This window comes from Ambystoma mexicanum, chromosome 6q (assembly GCF_040938575.1).
Source record: "Ambystoma mexicanum isolate Mex_15411 chromosome 6q, UKY_AmexF1_1, whole genome shotgun sequence".
Classification (NCBI taxonomy): Eukaryota; Metazoa; Chordata; class Amphibia; order Caudata; family Ambystomatidae; genus Ambystoma; species Ambystoma mexicanum.
In genome coordinates, this window is record NC_090937.1 from 1,405,092,169 (window position 1) to 1,405,115,815 (window position 23,647).

A 23,647-nucleotide genomic window follows, 5' to 3' on the forward strand; every position below is an offset into this window, starting at 1 on the left:
GTTAGGTGTAGGCCTCTCTCCCACTATACAGAACTCCAAAATTCAAGGTGTAGCCTCCGTCACGGCTTAATATATCCGGATCCCTACCACATTATGAAAGCCAGGCCCCCTGGTGTAGACCTGGAGCAACATCGCAGCCTAAGGTACGTATATCTCACACCACTAGCGTGGACATGGGCTGCAGGCACGGCCAAGCATCCATGCATGATAGAACACGCCTACAGCTAAGCACATCCGGTCTAATGCACACATAGCATAGCCGTCCAGACAAACATCGGACGTACGTCAACACCTCTGTCACTAGCATACAGCAACTACCACCCAAAAGAAACCTGGTATAGTTAGCCTCACATAGGCCCTCTCAACAATAGAAAGCTGTATCTAACCCTCACCAGCACCCACCCATGCGTCTGACCTCTTGGGCTGCGTAGTCACGCCTTGCCTGCCACCTAGAACGGCAACATGCACAAACGCATCTCTTCAACTAAACCCCTCAGAACTTTCGAACCACATCGACTACGGTCACCAAAAGAGTTCAACCGAGGGAAAAAATAAAATAAAAATAATTTTAAAAAATTTAAAAAACTTGCATTGAGGCCACACAAGTGGGAAAAGAGCGCTATATAAATATACAATACAGTATTGATCACATTCTTCTATAAGCAATTAATTGAGTTACCTTTCTCATCCTTTTCAGGAAATCCTGCTCTCCGGAGGTTGTTTCTCCTTGAGAAATTCTCCTGTTCAGAGATCTTCAGAGTGAGCTTCTCTTTTAGTATCATCAGATCCCTCACTTGATCAGTCAGCCTTTGGGTCTTACCATCCACAGTATTTAGATGTGTTTCTGCTGAATCAACCCTCAATGACAGCTCTACACATTTTTCTTCTGAATTGAAGAGCTTGGTTTTGATTTCAGTAATGTCCAGGGTTACTTTAGTCAGCAGCTCCAACAGTCTGTTTATCTCTGTTCTCATTACCATCATCTATTCGGTCCCCTTTTGCCTCTTAGCTGGTTGGGTCACTTCACGGGTGCCAGGTGTTGACATCTTTAAGATGAAGGGAGTCAGTCTTGGGAACAGGAGCACAGCTTCAAGCTGGCATCTAGGATGCTTTGCATGTGCTTTTAATGCTGTGATAATTGTAATGGGGTATTTATAACGTGCTTAATACCCATAAGTTTCGAAGAGCTGACCCTGGGATCGAACCTGTGTTGCTCCGCGCCCTCTTGTTTCCAAGACAAACCCGTTGCCCCTGAGCTATCCTCCCAAGACCACAGTCTTGGGAGCAGTCAACAGTTGTAACTTGCCATGTGAATATGGTAAAAATATTTTAAAAAATGTTTTAAATTCAATGTAAGGGGAGAGTGAGAATCATTGCTGGAGTGCTCATAATTGTCCCAGTCGAGATAGAAAGTGGGCACTGAAAAAAGGAAAAACTTAGAATATGAATAAAGAGACAGGAATAAACTTGACCCGGGGAAGGAAAGGGATAAACCCAACTGGAATAAGGTAAGAAGAGTACAAGAAGGAAAGAAAGAGTATTCAAATGAAAGACGGTTTAGTCCTTGAAGAAGCCAGTATCAGAATTGTGCTTTGACAAAAGTAATTACCAAGAACTACGTAAGGATACCTTGTTGAACTGAACTTAATGAAAAAACACCTACCAGGAGAAGGGAGTAATTCTCCTGTGCTTTTGTTGTCCTAATAGCGGCAGGGCTAGGATAGGTTGGCTTGGACAGTGGACTGATCTTCATTTGGACTCTCACTGATAAGCACATTCGTTTTGTTAGGTGTTCAATAAACATCAGCAGTGAGATGGAAAATCAGAGTCAGTGTTCTTCTTATGAACTGCCACAATTCATTCTGAACATTTGTGGTATGTAGAAAAATCTTGAATATCTCAAAGTTGGCCAGCTTGATTTTCAAAATGTGTTTTAAGTGCTCCAAATCTACATTTTAAAAAATGAAGCAGCCAATTATGTTTAGTTACCACCAGTTTTTTCCTGCACCACCCAGGTTGTAAATGAGGCTCAATGTGCATTTTCCTGTCCATGCCTTTTAGTATAGCCTCTTTGTGAGTGTGCTCCTTTAAAATCATGATAAGCGTGCCTCCTATCTGACCACCCGTAAGGCTTATAGTTGGAAGATGGTATCCCTTTACTCCATCTACAAAAGGGGGTGAAGAGTTCTGCTTAAATATCTAATTGGGAGGCTGTCTCTGCAATGTCTGGTCGTGCCCCCTCCCACTTATTTTGGCGACGAGCCTGATGTTGACTCCTTGGGCTATATTTTGTAGTGTCCCTGGTTTTTGTAAGATTAGAGAACAGTCCTACAAAGAAAATAACTCTTCTGGTACCTCAGGATTGTCAAAATTCTGTCCAGCGTTACGGTTGCTCCCAGTACTCTTACCCTTACACACAAGGGTCTGTGACAAATTGCAGGTATTGTTCCTGTCTCCCCAGATGGGAGCCACCCCCTTTGAGGCTAGGGAGGTGAACCCGCTCCGCAAGACCCTCCGTAGGGGTATGGGCAAGTGGGACCTCAATGGGAGTGACTCCCCCTCAGGGCCCACGGACTCCTTCCGATGAGGAATTCCGTAGACCCAATACCATATCTGCATATATAGGACTATGCCATCCTTCTGTTTGGCTTCAGGCAATGTGGGAACAAAACAGCCATACGAAGGAAAAGGAGATGTCTCTTTAAACAGAGATGTGAATATAACTGGGACGAGTAGCTCTTGCGAAAAGAGTATGATACACAGGGAAAGACCCCTGATGCAATTACGCCTTGGAGAGGCGGATGTAAGGAAGGCATTGTATCAATAGTAAGACAGATACAAGTGACTACAGTTCAAGGGTGTTTATTGAACTTCAAAAATGGTTTGATAAACTATCTAATCCTAAATCTACAGATGGGAGCAAGCTACGACCATCAAATAATAATGATAATAACGCAGACCTAGTGGTGTCCTGCCAAAATTAAAGGGCCTACACTAATAAACCCATTACCAATCCTTACCTCTAAATACAAATAGTGTGGGGAATAATCTTATGAAAAAAGAAAAAAAAAAAGTGTTCAAAATGATATGTCAGGATGTTTAGACCGTAAACCTCCCTTGCCTACGTTTTCAGCACGGGACAAGGTGGTTCACTCGAACATAGCACAGTCTCTGGCTTCTTTAGCACGAGGATACAGTTCAATCATTAGCATCAGGGCTTTACAAGCCTCCTTGCTTCTCAAAGTCTCTTCACTCAGAGGGCCTGATGCAACAAAATAAAAAATAATTTGTTTTCCTCTTTAAATTTTCACAAGTATTTACTTCAGGTGAATCACAATTCATCCCAGATCCCCCCAGCCGGGCTCAGAGCCCTTTAGCACAATATTTGTCACCTTGGATCCCCCTCTTCTGGGATCAGATCCCTTTACACTTTTTGGCACCGTGGATCCCCTCATCTGGGCTCATATCCCTTTCGCACAATTAGTCTCCCTAAACTGGGCTTGGACCAATTTCAATTTACTTCACGTATCAAAGACTTTCTAATGTGCACGAGTTTTGGCTTAACCCATTGCAGGACCACTTTGATTTCACTATTCCTTTCTATAAAATCTGTTGCGTTTTAGTTGGATACCTAACAGAGACTTTCGAATGAGCTCCCACGTAATGCCGGACCACTGTCTACTAGCTTAACTTCAAAGTTCTGACACTTGCCAGCTGCTATATTTGCATCACTTTCTACTTACATACACTTCATGCACTGTTCTCTTCAATTTCATTCATACAACATTGCAGCTTGCAACCTTGGTTTTCCACTGGTCTGGTATCAGTCTCCCCAACTGTCTGTGCTGATTTCAATGGTGCCGCTTTGTTGTAGGAGCCAAAGACAGTACTAAGGCAGAAAACGCTTCTCCCCGCCTTGACTATTGACGCAGGAGAACCCTAGGTACCTCCGACACACAATGCAGGACTCCTCAGCTTTGATTCCAGGTTTTACGTTTCCTATTCTCGAAGGCTCATGAAAGATGCAGTCTTTCGGTGAAAAGATGAAGGGCGCGTCCCTCCTTGCAATCCTCTTCGGTATTGTATTCCGCCTTCTATTAAAGTTCCATCTTGGAACTGACGCTTCCTTGTGTGCTTCACTTTGGCCAGAGTGTGCTTTCATGCTCTGCCTTTTATCCTTGTGGGGAAGTGCGATGGAAGTCAGGTGTGTGTGTGTAATGAGCAGTAATTGCCTGACCATGGTATTGGGACACGTCAGGTATACAGCTCGGGTGTTAGTCCATTTTCTCTCACAGTGAGCTGTCCGTGAGAAAGTGTTTGTGTTGGGAAAGGGGGCAGAGGGTTGAGTTCCTAGGTATCCTACTTGGTAGGATGTGGTAAAGATGTTACAGGGAAGGGAATACCACGTCTCGCCATGCAGTGTCCCACTGCCACTACGGGAAGACCCCTCATCGAGGTGATCTTCTTGCACTGGTTCACCCCCAGAAACTGGATCCAAAAGTGATGGCAGTGTCCTGGCCACCTGGATATCAGATCCCCGGGAACTAGCTGGTGAGACACTTTCAGGTTTCTCACAAGGAGTAAAACAAAGTCACGGCCTGTGACATTTGGAGAGGCAAGGAATACCAGAGTGAGATGCCGGAGAGCTAACAAATCCCTCAACGGGAGAATCATTGCATGAACGGGGACTTGAGACATGTGCAAGATGGTGATGCGACCATGGCTGCTTTGTGGTGGGTGAGACACCCAATGAATGACGCAGAGACCACCGGAGAAGGAGTACCACCAGCTATCTGCAGCCCGCATCCATAGATGGTATCTGAAGTCAGAGGAGCCGAGAACGCTACGCTGGCGAAGGAAGGAGAAGAGCAACCGAGTAGCTGAATACCCGAGTGCATGCTGAGTCCTACGAGGTTCTCCCGCATCAGAAAAAGTACTGGGGAGAAGAGGAGAGGTCGCTGTGGCATTGTATTGGGAGGAAAGTAAACTCTCAATGTCACAAGCATCAAAGTCGAACATTACGTGAGCAGAACTGGAGGTATCTGGAATTAATACAAAGCACGACGAACGACGCTGGTTAGAAAATAGATAGAAAATGGAAGCAAATACGCTGGGAAGAAGAGAAAAGCCCCCGGGTACTGAGGCTTGAGGAGAGAGCCCACCACAAGTATTGTGTATATGTAACAAGTATTGTGAAATCAGACTGTCAAGAAAAGAACATCAAAAGAGAGACTCCAAAACCAAGAACCCATTAAGAGGGTAACTCCTAATTTGGATAAGGTCATACAAAATCTCGTGTTTGTGAACCCTTAAGAATATAAGAGACATACAATTAAAGACCAGAGTGTTCGAACCCAGTTCAAGGAAAACAGACATTAAAGAGAAGGCAAGGCCTAAAAGTACATGGGAAGAACTACATGGGCTAATGAAGGGAAACAGCAAGAGATCAACATCGAAGGTAACTTAAAGTATCTTATTCTAAACGGAGACATGTGTGTATCAATAACCACAGGAGATAAGATACAGCCTTAAAGAGCATGCCACTGGGAAGAAGATCAGAAGAGATGACCAGAGGAAGAGGCATTCTCTAAACCTATTTTTGAGTTGTTTTTATTAATGATAGGGTCAGGTAGAGTCAGGTTTGGGACAGAGGACAAAATATACTATTCGACTTCCTGGCGCCAGATGAGCACACTCAGTGAATTTAGATAGTCAGGGCGATCCCATTAGTAATAGGGAAAGATAGGCCTTTGTCTTATATTTTCATTAAATAAAACCATGTCCTCAATGTGTCCGTCTCCTCCTTCTGACCCATCACAGGTCTTTAGGGTCGTTTCATGTAATTGCTTTTGTCTTTTACACGTTTGCATTGGTCATGTCACATTTTTATTGTGGCTTATGTTCTGTCTGGAACTTTAAAACTTTCTTTATTGCCCTCTGTATATAACCGTTCCCTCTTCTAACCGCTTGCTCAGACTCCTCCACGTGTTCACCTTCTCATTCTAGTTGGCGGAATTGAAATCTCTCCCCACAGGTCCTGGCTTCTCAAGCACCTCTTAAATTACATTGAGACATATAAAGAATCTTATAAGACAATACACCAGCCCAAAACGGATGATGGCATAGTGCGACAGAGCACAGAGGCTGCTTGTCTGCACCAGTAGTTCCAGAGACTCATAAATCTCCGTTTTACACAATTTGAACAAATACCTTCATTTCTGCATTACCATTAGTCAAGCACAGTGGTAATGCTTGATTTTCCGGAAGCACGTTTTTACAAGACCGAAGTCTAAAATGCTTGTAAAATGGTGTGCTGAAATTCCAAAAAGCTCTAAAATTCAAGGAATAACTGAAAAATGTGAAGAAAAAGAAAGAAAATGAAAAGAACAAACCAGATAGATTGATATGGGATACATTACTCACCGTAATCGTATTTCTGATGCTTGTATCTGCTTAGATTCACATGCTGTGCATAGGCCGACATCTAGTGGAAGCTGCGGAGTATTACAGTTTGTTTTTCGAAACTCGAAAATGGGCGTCGACACAGGGCGTGCCAGTAATACTATCCCTAGTGTGACGTCCACTGTACCCAAGATCCCTCACGCGTCTAGGATCCTCAGATTGTATTTTTTCTGACATGAGGTAGCATGAGGAGTAGCGTGAGTACAGATAATCCAAGCAGATAGATAGAAAGGTAAGCTACAAGTAACCATGCGCCTTCTCTCAGAGGGGAGGAAGGGTGGGTCGCATGTGAATCTAAGCAGATACAAGCATCAGAAATACGATTATGGTGGGTAATGTATCCCTTCTGAGGCTTGTGGAATCTGCTTAGATCACATGCTGTGCATAGATTAGCGAGCAGTACCTGAGGAAGGAGGTGGGATGTGAGAAGGGTCATGAGCAAATAAGTGTCTTAGAACCGCTTGTCCCACTTGTATATCTGCCTTGGAATGGGTGTCAATGCAGTAATGCTGAGTAAAAGTGTGAATAGAGACCCAAGTAGCTGCTTTGCAAATGGTGTCAAGGGGTACATTTGCAATGAAAGCCAGAGTGGCCCCAATGCCTCTAGTAGAGTGGGCTCTTGGCGTGAAAGGCAGAGTTCTTTCAGAGAGTGAGTAACACAGCTGGATACAGTTAATAATCCACTTCGAGATGGCACCTTTAGAGACGCAATCCCCCTCTCTGCCTGTAGCTACGGAGACAAACAGTTGATCTGTTTTTCTTAGCAGTCTGGTTTTATTTACATAGTAGAGGACCCCCCTACGCACATCTAGGGTGTGTAGTTTCACCTCAGCCGAGCTTTGAGGGTCCTGGAAGAAAGCCGGAAGCTCGATGGACTGGTTTACATGGAATTTTGATATAAACTTAGGTGAGAACCTGGGGTGCGTGCGTAAAACCAGTTTGTCTTTATGGACAGTAAAGAAGGGATCCTGCACTGACAGAGTCTGAATTTCACTGACCCTTCTTATAGAAGTAATAGCTACTAAGAAGGCTGTTTTATATAAGTCAGGTGTTTGAGACTGCTTTTATGCATCGGCTCGAAAGGGGGTCCCATGAGCTTGGCTAGCACCACATTAAGGTCCCACTCTGGTGGTGGGTTTGAAATAGGAGGGTGGAGTCTTTTTACTCCTTCCATGAAGGCTTTAACTACTGGTACTTTCCACCACGAGACCTTGCTATGGGAAGGAGTGCAATCAACAGGGTTGTTTTGTCTACTCTAGCACCAGATAACGAACCTCTTCCACTTGTCAAAGTAACAGTGCCTTGTGTTTGGTTTCCTAGATTCCTTCAGGATGTCCATACACCTCTGTGGTAAATTGAGATGCCCAAACTCTATGACCTCAGGAGCCATGCTGCCAGGTTCATTGTGTTGGGTTTCTGGTGCACTGTTTGACCTTGGTGCTGGGACAGTAGGTTGTACCAGGCTGGAAGTTTGATGGGCTCGCACACCGCCATCTTGCGTAGGTGTGGGAACCACGGTTGTCTTGCCCACATGGGAGCAACTAGGACGAGCGTCATCGATTCTCTGTTCATCTTGTTCACCACTTTCCTGATGAGAGGAGTTGGTGGAAAAGCGTACGCAAACATCCCTGACCAGTTCATCCACAGGGCGTTCCCCTGGGAGTCTGGTTGGAGAGCCTGGATGCAAATCCTGGGCATTGTCTGTTTTCGCTTGTGGCGAATAAGTCTATAGTGGGGAAACTCCACTGAGAGAAGATATCTTCTACGACCTCTCTGTGTAGAACCCATTCGTGTTCCTCTGGGAGGGAGTCTCTGCTTAGAGCATCCGCTAGGGAATTGAGCTCCCCTGGAACATGTTGTGATGACAGGAAGATGTTCCGTCCGAGTGCCCATATCCAGATTTTCTGGGCAAGCTTGGACAGATTTGGTGAACGAGTCCCTCCTTGCTTGTTCAGGTAGAACATGGCTGTTGTGCTGTTCGTCCGGATTTGCACTGACAGGTTTAGTAGGTGGGGCTAAAACGCTTGAAGCGCTCTGAATACTGCCAGAAGCTCTAGCAGGTTGATGTGGTTCTTGGCCACGGAGGGAGACCAGAGACCCTGAGCTGTGTGGTGGAGATGGTGAGCTCCCCACCCCGTCAGACATGCATCGGTAGTGACTACTGCCTGTACTTCGGGATCGTAAAAGGGTTTCCCCTGTGCGAGATTCTCTCTTGTCCACCAGTGAAGGCTTTGTACTAGTGTTGGCGAAACGACCACTAGATCGTCCCACTGACCGCTTGCCTGAGACCACTGTTTCGCCAACCATTCCTGTATGGGACGCATGCGCAGGCGCGCGTGGGGGACCAGGTAAATACATGACGCCATCATGCCCAGTAAACGCATTGCTTTGCGTACCGTTATTTGGCGACCGGACTGATAATGCGGAATTTGCAGTAGTATATTCCGAATTCTTTCCTCCGAAGGAAAGGTCAACCCCTCTTGAGTATCTAGGATTGCTCCTAGGAACTGTTTGGAGGTGCTTGGCACCAGGCTTGACTTTTTCTCGTTGATTGAGAAGCCTAACTCGTGGAGGAGGTCGATAGTCCTTTGAATGTTTGTCCTGCAAATTACTGGGGTTTCCCCCGTTATGAGCCAGTCGTCCAGATAAGGGTACACCGGGATTGCCTCCCTGCGAAGGTGTGCAGCTGCCACCGCCAGTACCTTGGTGAAAACCCTTGGTGCTGAAGCTATCCCAAAGGGCAGTACCTTGAATTGGTAGTGTCGACTGTCCACCTTGAAGCGCAAGTACCTTCTGTGCGCTGGGAACATGGAAATATGAAAATATGCATCTTTCATATCCAAGGTTGCCATGTAATCCCCCTTTTTTAGGAGGGGGATTACCTCTTGTAGCGTAGTCATACGAAACTTTTGGGGCTTGACATACTTGTTGGCAGGCCGCAAGTCCAATACTGGGCGCATTGTCAAATCTTTCTTTGGCACAAGGAAGTAAGTTGAATAAATACCCTTGTTTACCTGGTGTCCCGGGACGAGTTCTATCCCGTCCTTTTCAAGCAGAATGGCGATCTCCTCGAGGAGAATCTTCTGATGTTCTAAAGAGTGTATTCTTTGTTGTGGAGGATGGTTCCGGGGAGGCTGCAGTAGTTCTATACAGTACTCTGTGGATACTGTTGACAGCACCCATCTGTCTGATGTGATCCCTTCCCAAACCTGGGTGAAGTTGGAAATGCGTCCCCCTACTGAGGTTGCGTGAGAAGGGACCCTGAACTGAGCGTCACTGCTTTGGTGGAGGCGTGCCGCCTCCCTTGCTGGGACTGCCTCTGCCTTTACCACAACCTCTCCTATTACCCCTGCCGTAACCCTGGGTAGACTGTTGGCTGTTCCACTGTGTACCCTGCCCCTTGGAATAGTTAGATCCTCTCTGGGAATTTTGGCCGCGTGGGCGACGAAAATTGCTATTCCCTTTCTGGTTAGGGGGTTTATTGGTTAACTGGCCTAGGGACTTGAGTGTCTCGTATTCGTCCTTGGCATTCTTCAGTGCGTCTTCGACCGCCTTACCAAACAACAGATCGGCTTACACCGGTTTGTCCAACAATGATGCCTGGGTTTCTGCCTTAAAACCAGACTGCCGTAACCACGCATGTCTCTTGATAACAGTGCCTTCTGCTATCAATCTGCCTGCATTGTCCGCGGCGTCAAAGGTTGCTTTCAAAATGCAACCAGACACGGCTCTACCCTCTGCGGAAATCCGAGCTAACTGGCCCTTTAAAGGTTCAGGAGCAGAGGCTATGAGTGCCGCGACTTCTTCCCACTGATGGCAGTTGTAGCTGGCCAACAGGGTGGTGGAGTTTGCAATCCTTGCTTGATAGGCGGACGTTGAGGCTACTTTCCTGCCGAAACCATATAGTTGTTTGCTCTCCTTGTCGGGAGGAGCTTCGGACGATGACAAGGGTGTTCCAGCCCTCTTACGAGTGTTAGTGACAACTAGGGAGTCTGGCTTCAGATGTCCTCTTATATAGAGAGGGTCAGACTGGGCTGCCCTGAAAAGTTTTTCAACCCTGGGATTGACTGCTCTGGTGAGGTTCGGGTTCACCAGGGACGGGTCTATTCTTCGCTGAATGGACTTAAGGATCGGGATGGTCTGGGCAACAGGCCTCCTTTCTCCCACTAACTCCTCTGCAAAGTCCCTCTCCTCCTGGACACCGTGGGTGTCAATATGGAAATGTTCTGCTGCACATGCGAGAACCTCGTTTAGGAGGGGTTGGTTATCGACAGGGGAGTCGGTAACCGCGGCTTCGTTTTCTACCGGGGAATCTACTCTGTAGGTTTCAGGGTCTTCCTCCTCTTCTTGGTCCTCATCATCCCCATAGTATCCCGTCCCGGTTTGCTCTTCTACCACGCCAAATTCTTGGTCCTCACCAAAGGAAGCTTCTCCTCGATACAGTGAGTATGGTCTAGAGTATGGTTGTACCTCGATGGGGTCTGTAGACCTCATCGGTGTTTCAAACCGGGGCTTCTTACTCAGGGGGGATAGGATCATTAGAGCCTGAGGGTGTCGCCCCTTGTGGATCATACGAAAGGAATGGTCTGGATTTTTATCGTAAAAATCAGCCAAAGAAGACATCCTTGACATGACCCTATCTATGGCTTCACTGGACCATTTTTTGGAACTGGGAATGATTCTCTCAGCAAGTCTCGGGGATTTATCTTGAGTAGATTTGCTGGTTTTAGACATATCAGCAGACCTGGTCTTGTCTGTCTGTTTAGGGGGAGTGGTGTGTTTCACAGGTGTGGAAGAGTGCACAGGCTGCTTCTTTTGCTGTTTTCCCCCCTCCCCGTGAGTGGAAAAGTGTTTTCCCTGTCCTTTTGTGGCTCCAGAGGTTTTCGACGCCTGGCGTCGAGGATCGGGGGTAGGGTCCCTGTCCTTCGAGCGTGGGGCCTTGCTGATTTTGTCTGCGGGCTCCGACTCCTGGAGCGCGGCCTGGGGGTGGAAGTCGTCTTCGTCCTCCGACGATCGAACTTCTGTTAGCCTAGGGAGCGAGGCACTCTTGGCAAGAGTGGATGATTGCCTGGAGTCATGCGGCGATCTCGATCGAGAACACCCAGAGGACACCGAATCGGACCGTTCTGTTTGTGCCTCTTTCCGAGAACTCGACGTCGTCGAGTCTCGGTTGGACTTTGTGTGTTTAGTGTGTGTGGTGTGTGAAGCGTTTGTGTCGCCGGGGGTCTTCCCCATAGCCGCCCTGCCAGACGACCTTCCGAGGTCGGGGACTTGCGCTCGGCTGTCTTTCGACGCCGTAATGCCCTCGCCGTCCGAAAGTACGGCGTCGCTGCCGTCGCTGAAGGCGCCCTCCGCTGCCATGGCCGCTTGCCTGGCGTGGTGGGCCCAACGCTTCGTCGAACGGACCTTAAGTGTCTTAGGTTTAAACCTACTACACGCTCTGCAGTTCGCTTCGGGGTGGTCCCTCGGCAAGCAGAGATTGCACGTGGCGTGCCTGTCGACCCAAGGGTATTTGCGATTGCACTTCGGGCAGAATTGAAAAGGGGTACCCTCCATACGCACCTTGAGGCAGCGGGCTGTTAAGTGTAGGAAATGTATAAGGTGTACCTTTATACCAAGAGTATAGAGTATGTACAACCCCCCACTCTCCCTACTTGCAGGGCCGAGGCCAGAGGTCTTCAGAGGCCCAAATCCGTCGTGCAGCAGCCGACGGTCGATTTCTTCTCCAGCCGGCGACGGGTGTCGAAGTTCGACGTGGGGATGGGGAAGGATGTAAATAAATTAATATTTTAGCAAAAGTATGGCTAAGGCCAGGGGACTCCGCAAAATGCTTCCGACCAGTATGGCGGAAAAAAACAATCTGAGGATCCTAGACGCGTGAGGGATCTTGGGTACAGTGGACGTCACACTAGGGATAGTATTACTGGCACGCCCTGTGTTGACGCCCATTTTCGAGTTTCGAAAAACAAACTGTAATACTCCGCAGCTTCCACTAGATGTCGGCCTATGCACAGCATGTGAGCTAAGCAGATTCCACAAGCCTCAGAAATATATATTTCAGAGTGCGTCAGACACTGCACCCGTTCCTTTTCTAGAGGGTTTTTATCAATAATGATGTGTGGCTTCTTCCTGTCCCAACAGTCCTTGAGTAGACGCTATGGCTTACAGCAGGGTTCTCCAAGACTGGTCTTCAACATTCAAATCCACTGCATGCTGTCAGGAGGGCCACAGAATATGCATTTCCATCCAGTGAATCTAAAAATGGTAGCTTCCGAGTTCCAGATGTGGAGATGTCTAAATTGCAGCAGAAGACTTACAGACCCAAAGTAGCGAACTTAACTTTATTCTACCACAGGATAAATACATGGGGTAGGGTTGTAAAAAATGGAGGCATAAAGCGAGGCGTAACGCCTCTACACCTACATTTAATGCCCCGTGTTATGCTATTCTAAAGGTGTAAGAGAAGTTTGCATCTCCTCTTTGCTTTCCTTCCCTTCTTGGAACAGCACCTCGTTTTACACCTGCGTGAGATTTTGATACAGGCGTATAACTGCTGAACCCATCTGCATGCATTAGTATTGACCGACCCCCATACCCTCACCCATAATATAAGGCTCACAACTTGTGTCAAGTGTTGGCAATAAAAAGGCTGTAGGATTTTTATTGTACAGTTGTGGTTATGACAATAACAATAATCACATATCATAATAGTATCATACTTTTGGGCACCGGGTCCTGAGGTAACCCCCTCAGGCCCGTGCCCGCCTTCTTGTGTCCCACGACTTGTTGTGGGCACCATACAGTGCCTTGTACTTCTTTTCCCTTTTGTTCTTCTCCCTTCTTTTGTAGGGTGGGAGGGTTCTGTGGTAAAGAAGCAAAAAGGTTGGAAGACACTGAGTACACAGTGAACCTCCTGTTTGTTTGGGTCCCTGTTCAGGGTCCACAAACAGACTGTGTTTACTCAGAACCTGCTGCTCTTATTTATAAGACCCAGGGAGGCCCTGAGTCTTTGTTATGTAAGTAGTGGGGGCTGCTGTTGTCACAGCCCCTGGCCGGATAGCCGACTGTCTGGCCCCCTCATGGGGGCAGGTCTTTGAACCTGGGCCCTGCCTGACTGATGGTTTCCTTTTGGTGCTTAGCACCTTGCTGTTTGGAGGAAGGCTGAGGTGACTGTTCACACTTCACCCTGCCTTGGCTTTGTGCTGCCGAGACTGCGTGTCTCTGCAGTTGGGGGGAGGAGAGGAGCATGGCTGAGCAAGGTAGGGGCTGCCCCTCTCCCAGGCTGCTAATGGTAACAGCAGTTACCCTGCCTCGCTTGGGGAGGCCCTTCAGCATTGCCCACAACAAATGGATTTCAATGGAATATGAATAGCAGACGCGTTCCATTGGAATCCATTATAAAACCACACAAAGTATCATTTGTAGGCAGAGTTATTTTTCAGAAAGCGGACAGTAAAGGTGAAGAGGAAGGGCTATTTCACCTTGATTTACTCTTCACAATTGAACTCTGCTTTGTGAGTGTTGAAAATTGCATGGAGCTGACGGAGCAGTAAGTCTGTGCCAGCGCTGGTGTCCCCCTGCATGCAATTAGCATTTTGAATGAAATGACCCCCATACAGTTCTGCTGTACACAGACAGCTTATTTCACTCTGCACCCTCTGATGAAGAAATCTGTGGTACTTCGAAATATAATGCTGTTTTCCACCTCTGTATCTTCATTTCGTCCAAAAAAAAAGTTACAAATCAAAACCCGCATCTTGAGTGACTACCATGGTGTCAAACGTTTCTTTATACTGGCAGTAACAACAAAGACTTAATACGTTTTCAGGTTTCTTGTAACCAAAGAGAAAAGAGCGTTCAAGGTCTCGCTAGTGAACTGAGAAAAGCAGTGTGAAGTCACTGGAAGAATAAGGCTCGGTCGAGCTCATGTTGGAGCAATAAAACCGTATGAGTAATGGCTGGCGAGAGATCACAGAGAATGGGGCAACACAGAAATGCAGTCTCTGTAGCCTACCTGCATTAACTGCACCAAGAACAGAAGCAGTCATTCCAAGCACAGCCTTGGAAACTTCTCAATGGGCCACGCCCTGCGGCCCTTCAATCAGCGCTTTGTATGCTTCAATGGTGCCAACCTGGCACAGAAACCCGCTCAGGGGCCCTAAAAGCGGGGCTCGCTCCCTACTGCCCAGGACACATACAGCCTCTAGAAACAGAACAGAATTGTGCCGGTAACAGTTAGCAAGTGACATGAGGCTTCGGGAGAGGCTCCCACAGTTTAGACCCAATATGGTGAATCTTAATTTGGAACTAGGGGTGTGGGACAAACCCGCTGCTCCTGCTCCAGGCCATCTTGACCTTCAGAAGCCCAACGCGTATAGGTGCAAAAGGAACGCAGCGTCATTATCTACTGGTAGAGAGTGAGATGTAGCAGCAGCAGGGCGTTAAATAGTTTAGGTCCAACACATGGGCTGGGATTCTTCCTCTAGCGCCTTGAAGGTTAAATAGAGGGAAGACAGCATCTGGTTTCAATATCCTCCCCGACTTTTTCCTTAATTATCATACTGGAAGTTGCTAAAGGTTTCCAGGGCAGATGGCCTGAGCATTGGGTGAAAGCGTGCACAACATTCCCTTTGTTTCCTAGACTAGTCTGGTTACTGCAAAGTACAAAGCATGGCGTTGGGAAACAGTGTGGAAGAGCACACTTGAGGCAGGCCTTCAGAATAAAAAGTGGGCGTTTAAGTAGAGTCCTGCAAGTGTACAGAGTTGGAAAACCAACAGACGAAATTGGTAGGGATAATGCTCCCTAAAGTTCAAAAAATTCCTCCTGGTAGAATTCAATCCCTTGGTTTGTAAATCATCTGTGCCATTATAGAAAGGATGCAGCTGCATAGTTGCCAACATGTTCCATTACAATCTGTAGGTGATAATCCAGACCTGGTATTTTCCATATATTTTTTCTGTTACTTAAAATGATATAGTTTATACATAAACTTCTCATTTAAATCCATAAGGTTCCACCTACTAACTGACTTTAGATTTACAACTCTTATATCTCATATAAAACAAAGTCATCATTATTACAAAGGAGAAAACAGATGCAAGAAAGAGAAAAAAAAACAAAAAGGAAGTTTTTGCTCAAGCTATGGGCTGTAGGTTCAGTTGTTTGGTGGGATCCAGAATGTCAGCAAGAAATTGGACGACTGTACATATCAGTTTCCTGTCTTGTCCTCTCAGGATCTTTGTCCATCTGGAGTCACCTTCTTCTTGCTGAGCAGATATCTTGAATAGGTCTCCGAAGAGGGCTCTCTTAGCGACAAGGGCAGGACATTTCATGATTAAGTGCTGGAGCGTTTCAGATGTTTCTTTGTCCCGGTAGAATCGACAGAATTGCTCCGACTTTGGTATTTGTCGGATGTTGGCTAGTCTTTGTCTGGTCGGCATTGTATTTAGGTGAATTTTCATGAATGAACTACGTATTCCTGGGTCTGGAAAAAGTGCCAGGTATCGCGGGAGTTTGTTGATTGCACAAATGTCAGTTGGACATTGGAGGTTCATGCTGTATCTTGTTTTTTCTTCTATTGTTTATGCCCTATCATTTTGTTGCATCTTGATCTTGGCACGTTGAGGTTGATCAGCATTTCAGTGGTAATGTCTTCATTTTCCATTTGCTATTCTAGTGCTACTTTCCATGCCTTCACAGAGGTGTTATTCATGGCATGCAGCGTTTCCCGCTAGATTTGAATAGCCAGTGTTGTATCCTCATTTATCAGTTTACGCAGGAGGTCTAGCTGCTTCCACATCACAATAGAAGTGAGGGATTGCAAGGCCACTTCGAACCGTATTTTGGCCATGGGATAGCTGTTCGGAGGTTTTAAAATCTTCCGCCAGAAGGAGGCTTCAAGGGTTTGCCAATTTTTCTGTGTTGCAGTGATCATTGCGTCACTCCCATAGGTAATAGTCGGAATGACCTTTTGGCGATAGACCGCAATGATTGGTTTTAAGGAGAATTTGCCATATCGTCTGTGTAGCATCATTCCTTGCCTGGCTAGCATTAGCATTTTACCTTCTAGGAAGCTAACCCAAGCTGTTTCGGCTCTCTCTTGATTTATTAGTACACCAAGATATTTAAAGGTGCTTACTACCTCTACAGGTTTGTCATCCAAGATGAAGTTTGTAAACCGATTGTTTTTAGTTGTGTGTTTAGTTTCATTATATTTGTTTTTTTTTTTTACATTGATCTGGAGTTCATTCAAGGTCATGTATTCCTTTATCATGCGTACATTTTCTTGGAGTCCTGATGTGGTTTTGTCCAATAATACAATGTCATCGGCGTACATTAGAAATGTAATCAGAAAAGAATAGACTTTCGGAGGATTGCGAGTATCGGCTTTGATGTGGGTATGGTAGTCAGCGGTGTATAGGTTATACAGCATTGCAGCAAGGGGACATCCCCACTTTAGTCCATTTCAAGTTCTTATTTCGTCTGTAGTAGAACCTTCTTTTGTAAGTCTGGTGGTGACCTACGTGTTGGAATATAGTAGCTTGATAGGTTTGCTGATCTCTAGGGGACATTTCCATGTAGAGAGTTTCTTCCAAACTTTGAAAGCCATGTGAGTTGTTTCTTATGGCTTTGTGCTTTATTAGATTTAGAATCAAAAGGTTCACATTTGTTCCCACATTTTCTGTGAAGCCTGTATTTTCCTTTTGCATTCTGCGACCTGACTACAAGTACCAGTATGCAAAGAAAAAAACAGGACTGGATAAGCACCTACAGATTGAAATGGAACATGTTGGCAACCAGAGGTGTTGCTAGGGGGGCTAAGAGGGCTATAGCCTTGGGTCTTTTGGTTGTAGACCCGGACAGAAGCTCCGGTGTTACAACCAAAAGGCTAGCTAGCCCCCAGTCCTGACAGTCCCAAACTTAGAGTAGATCCAGATCTTTGCGAGACCTAGCAACACCCCTGTTGGCAACTATGCAGCTGTGCACAAATTTGTCATCACTCCACCCCCAAAGGGGGCAATTCAGCCTAAACAGCTTGGCCCGGCCCCTGCAGCACAGGAACACTGAGCCCCGAGCATGCTATTTCCAGGAAGTTAAGTGGCAGCTCACCAATCAGCACGAGTATAGAAAAAAACATGCGGGGAGCAGCCTCGCGAGATCACAGCAGCCGCTGTGACCTCAAAAGACTAAGCAGCGTGCATGTGCAGGAGGTGCTGAATGAGACAGCTGAGACAAGGCCGCAACAGAGATACCCCACAAGGAGAAAGAGAACAGCACAGTGAGAGAGTCATGTCCCCACAGGTGCAAGAAGGAGCAAGGGAAGCAGAGCTCACAAGTCCGAGATCATTGGCCGCTGAGAGTCATCGCCAGCGAGAAAAGATAAGGCCCACCAGGTACCAGGACTTTGTGATGGAGTAGGATCAAGCTGCTCAACAAAAGGAGGTATGTGGGGAGCAGCCTTGCAAGATCATAGCAACTGCTGTGACCTCGTGAGACTTAGCAGCACGCATACAATAGGGGCGTGGAATGAGACAGGAGCCACAGGGAGGCAAGGTGGGCACTTCCTGGGGCTCCACCTGCAGCAGGTTTGAGGCCTGCTAAAATAAAACCACTGGGACATGGAGACTGCATCAGGCTTGAGCAGTATGAATACAGCAGTGAAGCAAATGCTGTCCATCACATAAAGACTCCTGCCCCTTTTCTGAAAAAGTGATTATCCGCCACTATGGAAATTGTACATATTAAATCTTCAACTTTATTCTGTGCCTGTTATTTCGCCACTACAAAGCATGTAAGGGGGTGGGGGGAGGACATCTCAGTCATCGTGCATGGTAGGTGTGGCCAGACAGCTTGGATCTAGACTGCTTCCTTTGCGGCACAGTCAAGTCCAATTCACATACAGTTGCTGCCTCCTCAAATGGATCAGACACGCCACAATGCACGGATACTCGGAGCAAGTCCCAGTGGTTAAAAGGTAGTAGCTCAATGCTACCATGTTCTATATTTCTATTGATCCGTGATGGGCCCCATTCCCTGAAAGACTCTGAACTGAAGCCATGTCCCAGGGCAAATACACAGCCGATGATGCGATAACTTGCACTACAATACAATCAGCATTCAGTTCGGAGCTCTATTACACTCCTCCCCGCAACACTGTACAGCTGCACCCCTCCTCTGTATCCTAACACCAACCCCCTTATGCAGGCCCTTTTCATGGCCCAGGCGAGGCGGGAAGGCATAATTGCCCTGGTCCCTGCAGCCTCTGGAGGGGATGAAATTCCCCAGTTTATGGGGCAGCGATTTGCCGTGGTGAAAGTTCTGCGTGTCAGGTGCTGGCGCTGCCCCTTCCAACTGTAATGTCACGTAGTACAGCGGCTCCCTCTGACCACTTTCACGCCACTTGGGGTGGGGGGCATAAGCACAACAATTAAAACACTTCAGGTCCCTCTGCAGCTAAGACCAGTCCCTCCCATCACAATGCCGGCAGGAAACTGCTAATAATGGGCCATTAGTCACTGAATGGCATTGTGATGGGTGGGGAGGTGCTGTGGGCTGTGCGGGGTGGGCGTGCCTTGCAGGAGCGCACCGTGGGCCCGACACAGTACAAACAGAGACCCGTGCATCCCTGCAAGCCCAGAAAATGGCCAAAATAATAGTTTAAAGCAACGCCATTTCTTTCATGCTGCTTTTTTTCAAAACTATATATCAATTCCACTTTAAACCACTTCCATGGCACTGGTGATGAGTTACTTCAGTATGCTGATAATAGTTTTGACCAGTGTTGCTGAGTAAATATTCTTTAAGGCAAGACCGGGTTTATTTATTTATTTATGCATACAGGTACCTGTGTCCGACACACACGGCATAAATAAATAAATATAAAAAAGGTACCTGACAAACATTGCATGAATAAATAAATAAATAATCCGGGTCCATGTTTCCTTATAACAAGTCAACAGTCACACTTTACTGTATCAAAGCATACACTTGATTCCCATTCAAAGAATTTTAAAGTGATTGTTTATTGGGTTCAGGGGTCTCCTTATCATCGCCGTTTTGGCTTAGATTGCCTCCAAACGCCCTCCAGCATCTTGTGTTCTTTGTTGGTTGTATATACTGCATCCTGTGCCATATTCATGGACTCTTGGTGTGCCCAGTCCTCATTATCTGCAGCCTAAGTGGGACTGGGGTATACAATTGTCTTGGGCACCAATGAAAAGGTGGCCCACCATTGCAAATGGCAATTCATTCTTTGTGTGACGGACTGTTTGACTTTGGGTAGGAGTCCCTTAATGGTGTAGTTTGAGAGTGGCGTGTGGCGTGCGGGGTGCAGTGGGTGTGGCGTGTGGTGGGAGTTGCTGCAGGGTACAGTGGGAGTGGAACGCGGGGGGCGCATTCCTAGTGTTTTCGCCCTGGGCACCAAATAGACTAGAAACTGCCCTGCCCTTATGCATCTGTACCATTGTATACCTCTGTAAAGCGCTCCGTTGCTTCTCGAAGCTAGAGCTCAAATAATCTAATAATAATATTACCGCAAACGAACGCAATACGAACATGGAATAATAATAATAACACACACACAGAGGCAGTCAAAGATGTGTAAAACCTCTCGAGCACTCCATAACACTTCAGTTTTCCTGCTCAACCCACAAGCTCCCAACAAGCCTTGGCCAGCAGGAGTTTGAGATGTGATCCGTGTGTGCCGACAAAAACCGGACAAGAAGTTCACGTCACAGGCAGATAAAGTATATCTGCAACAGTGAATAGTGAATAGGAAAGATAGCAAGCAGGCGTGCGAAGTGCACAGCCGGGACGGCAAGTTATCGAATACCCGAGAAATGTCATTTCGATACAACTTGTTTTCTGACACACAAAGACAACGCAGGAATATGGCCAAAATCCAACCAGCGCCTTGAAAACACTTTTTTTGTGGGTAAGCGTGAAATGATGGAAGGTTGATCCCACTAGAATTCTGCTTCCTCTGCGTTCCTTCCGATGCATTCATAAACTTATGAATTACAGGAAGTCAGTGAATGGTTACACGTGCATAGCACACAATAAAGATGCAACCGTCGTTACACAATTCTTTAACATGCCGTCAAGCAGCCATGCCAAGAAGGCCAACTAGCATCAGCGCTCTGTGAAGGCCATGGACCCTTCTTATCAGCTCAACTCAATAACACGCCCAATTTGAAAGGCCCCCCTCCAGGTTCGGACTGGGGCATGCAATTGTCTAGAACACCAAGAGGCCCAAAGTTACAAGTGGCAATTCATTCCTTTTGTGACAGACGGAGTAGTACCCAAAGGGGAGGTTTTTGATCAACTGTGAGGCAAATTGTGCATTTTAAAGAATATTCATTCAGTAACACTGGTCAAAACCACTAATCGCATGGTGAATTAACTTATCAAAAAGAAGTGGCCCACACTAGTTATTTGTATTGTTGGTTTGGGCATTGCCCTATAGGCCAGTCCGATCCATCAAATTCCTTCAAACCCCTTGCCGCCCCCCCACTCTCCAATTAGTTTCTCCACGATAGTACCCATCCTCTCGGCTTCAAAACCAATGTTAAGCGACACGAGAATTTGCAGCAGGCTCTGAAGAATCAGTGGAGGAAATTGTGTCATTTTTCAGAGGCTCCGTAGGTGGAAGAAACAAGAACAGGCAATTGCCCCCATCTCAATCTTTTAAACTGTCCCTGCCACTCTACTCCCAAGTTTGCCACCGACTTACTACTTTCAAGCCGGTGTGTTCTCTGTACTGATTTTGATCAACTGCACAAAGGACACCTCTTCACTGATTGTAAAGTCCCATCTCTAAACTTGCATAAGAATCTCGAGCAAAGCCCTATCCAAACCAGTCAAGCATTGCATCAGCCCCTCCAGGCCCCATAGTACCCGAATCCATTGAGTGATGCAAAGCAATCAACATATCCTTCATGGAAGAAAAATGAATGTGCAAAGCCAAATTGATGACACTTCCCACCATGGGCACCCCTGCAATACCACCACACCATGCTGGGAAATGATTAGAATTAAGGTTCTTAACAAAGGAAGCATTCAAAAGCTTCCTTGCATCACTCAAGTTCAAATCCTTCAAGAAAGACGTCACCCCAGCCTCCACCCTGAACAACATCACAGGTGTGGCTCCCGCTCCTTTCCTCCACACTATCAATTCCTCACTCAGGCAAGCCACCTTTACCGACGCATTGAAAGCTGTCCAGATCTTCCCCCTATTAAAAAGACCCACACTTGAGCCAGAAATCCTAGCAAACTACCAGTCAATCAACTATCTACCCTTCATTGGCAACCTACTTAAAGAATAATAATTCAGCTTCCGACCAAGATGCAGCGCTGAGATGGCCACCAAGCAGGTCCTTAACGAGCCGCTTCTTAATAATAATAATAATAATATCTTGTGCGCAAAGCTGACCCATGCCTCCTGCCCGACCTCTGTGCCATATTAAACTTGGTTGGCCACAAGAGCTATTGAACACCCTGTCCTTCCGCATAGGATTCGATGTCATAGTCCTTTGATGGTTTGGCTCCTACCTCACTGACTGGAACCAGCTCATCCAGATGGACACCTGTTGATCCTACTAATGCCTGGTAGCCTTCAGAGTCCCAAAGGGCTCCATCATTTCCCCTCTCTTGGTCAACCTCTATATGGAACCACTGGGGAACTCTTGGCCAAATTCAACATCGAAATCCAATCCACCAGTATGTTGATGATGTATAGCTATACCTGAAGGTCAAATGCCTTGAATATGTTCAACTAACTGAAACAGAGGCTCTCCATCATTCAAGTCTGGATATCAAGTGCCCAGCTGAATCTCAACAGTACCAAAACAGAGTGTATCCTCCTCGGAGGTGCCTACAAAACACACTTAAGTGCAAAACTGGCTGACAGAGATGGATCTCAATTGCTTCTCCTTTCCAACACGCCCCAAGTTCCTCAGTTTCACCATGGATTGCAACCGCTACTTGAAAGCGCGAATCACCAAGAAGACACAAACAGCATGATATCAACAGTTATTCCTGCATCAACACTTCATCCCTACCTCAGACTTTAGATCCATTGCCTAAGCCCCGGTGCTGTCCCACGCAAATGATGGTAATCGGCTCTGGACAGCTGTCGCAACTACATTTCTGGACCCTCTGAAAGATTTCCAGCATGCCGCAGCATGTCTCAGGACTGAAAAAATGCTACCACATCTTCCCCCACTCAAGGAATTACCCGGGTTACCACTCCAAGTCTGCATCGCTTTCAAGCCAGCCTACATCACCTGCAAAGCTCTAATGGCCATTAGCACCCTGGGAGGCGCACGTAACCAATGAAAATGCATGGAATTCAGGCTGTATTCACAAAGAACGCCACGGGTGCTAATGTTTTTTTATTTTGCAAAATGAAACTAAAACTTACCTTTACGCCCATCTCTGCACAGTGCCTTCAGCCAGGCAGTCCCCTCTTCAATGTTAATGACGTCAGACATCTACATTGAAAACGGACTTCCTGCCTGAAGGCACTGTGCAGCGTCGGTCGGAGGGATAAAAAGGTACGTTTTTCTTTCGATTTACAAAATAAAATAAAACCAGCACCAGTGTAGGCATCTACACGGATGCTAATGGCGATATGCCCATCGGTGGCTGGGCAGACCGTGTAGGTAATGGTGCTGCGCTTGAGCCCTTAACTTGTGTCACAGGCCGTTACCGCAAGGGGCGCCTCAAGACGCCCTCATTCTTGGCTAAACAGATCAGCATCTCAAGAGGACAACACAACACCAGGCGCCAATATATTGCCAGACTGAAATCCAAGAAGTGCAAGAAGTAGAAGACCAGCAAAGAAGTATTCTCCGGCTATGCTCCCCCACTCTGGAACAACCTTCCCGCTAACATCCGACTGGCTGTCTCCCTCCTGCAATCCAGGAAAGAACTGAAGACCCTGCTCTTCAAGGAATACTTTACCGACAAATGAGGACCATGCACTTTCAAGGTGCCCCTTCTGCCACTATGTCCCACTCCCGTTATTCCGCAGCACTACATTGCTTTCTAGTTAGGTTGACGCTATATAAATCACCTACATACAAGAATCGCAAAGTCACAGAAACACTTTCAAAACCTCGCACAAGAACACCTACTCCAGAAGAGGGTCGCCCCTACCACTCTCCCGTAGGAACGCAAGGCTCT

General features: G+C 46.7%; 1 protein-coding gene across 5 annotated transcripts in view; it reads right to left on the bottom strand.

The window, feature by feature from the left end:
* GRK4 (G protein-coupled receptor kinase 4) overlaps positions 1 to 23,647 on the bottom strand; it is a 1,171,195-nt gene that overhangs the window by 1,079,272 nt on the left and 68,276 nt on the right. The gene's annotated exons all lie outside the window — the stretch shown is intronic.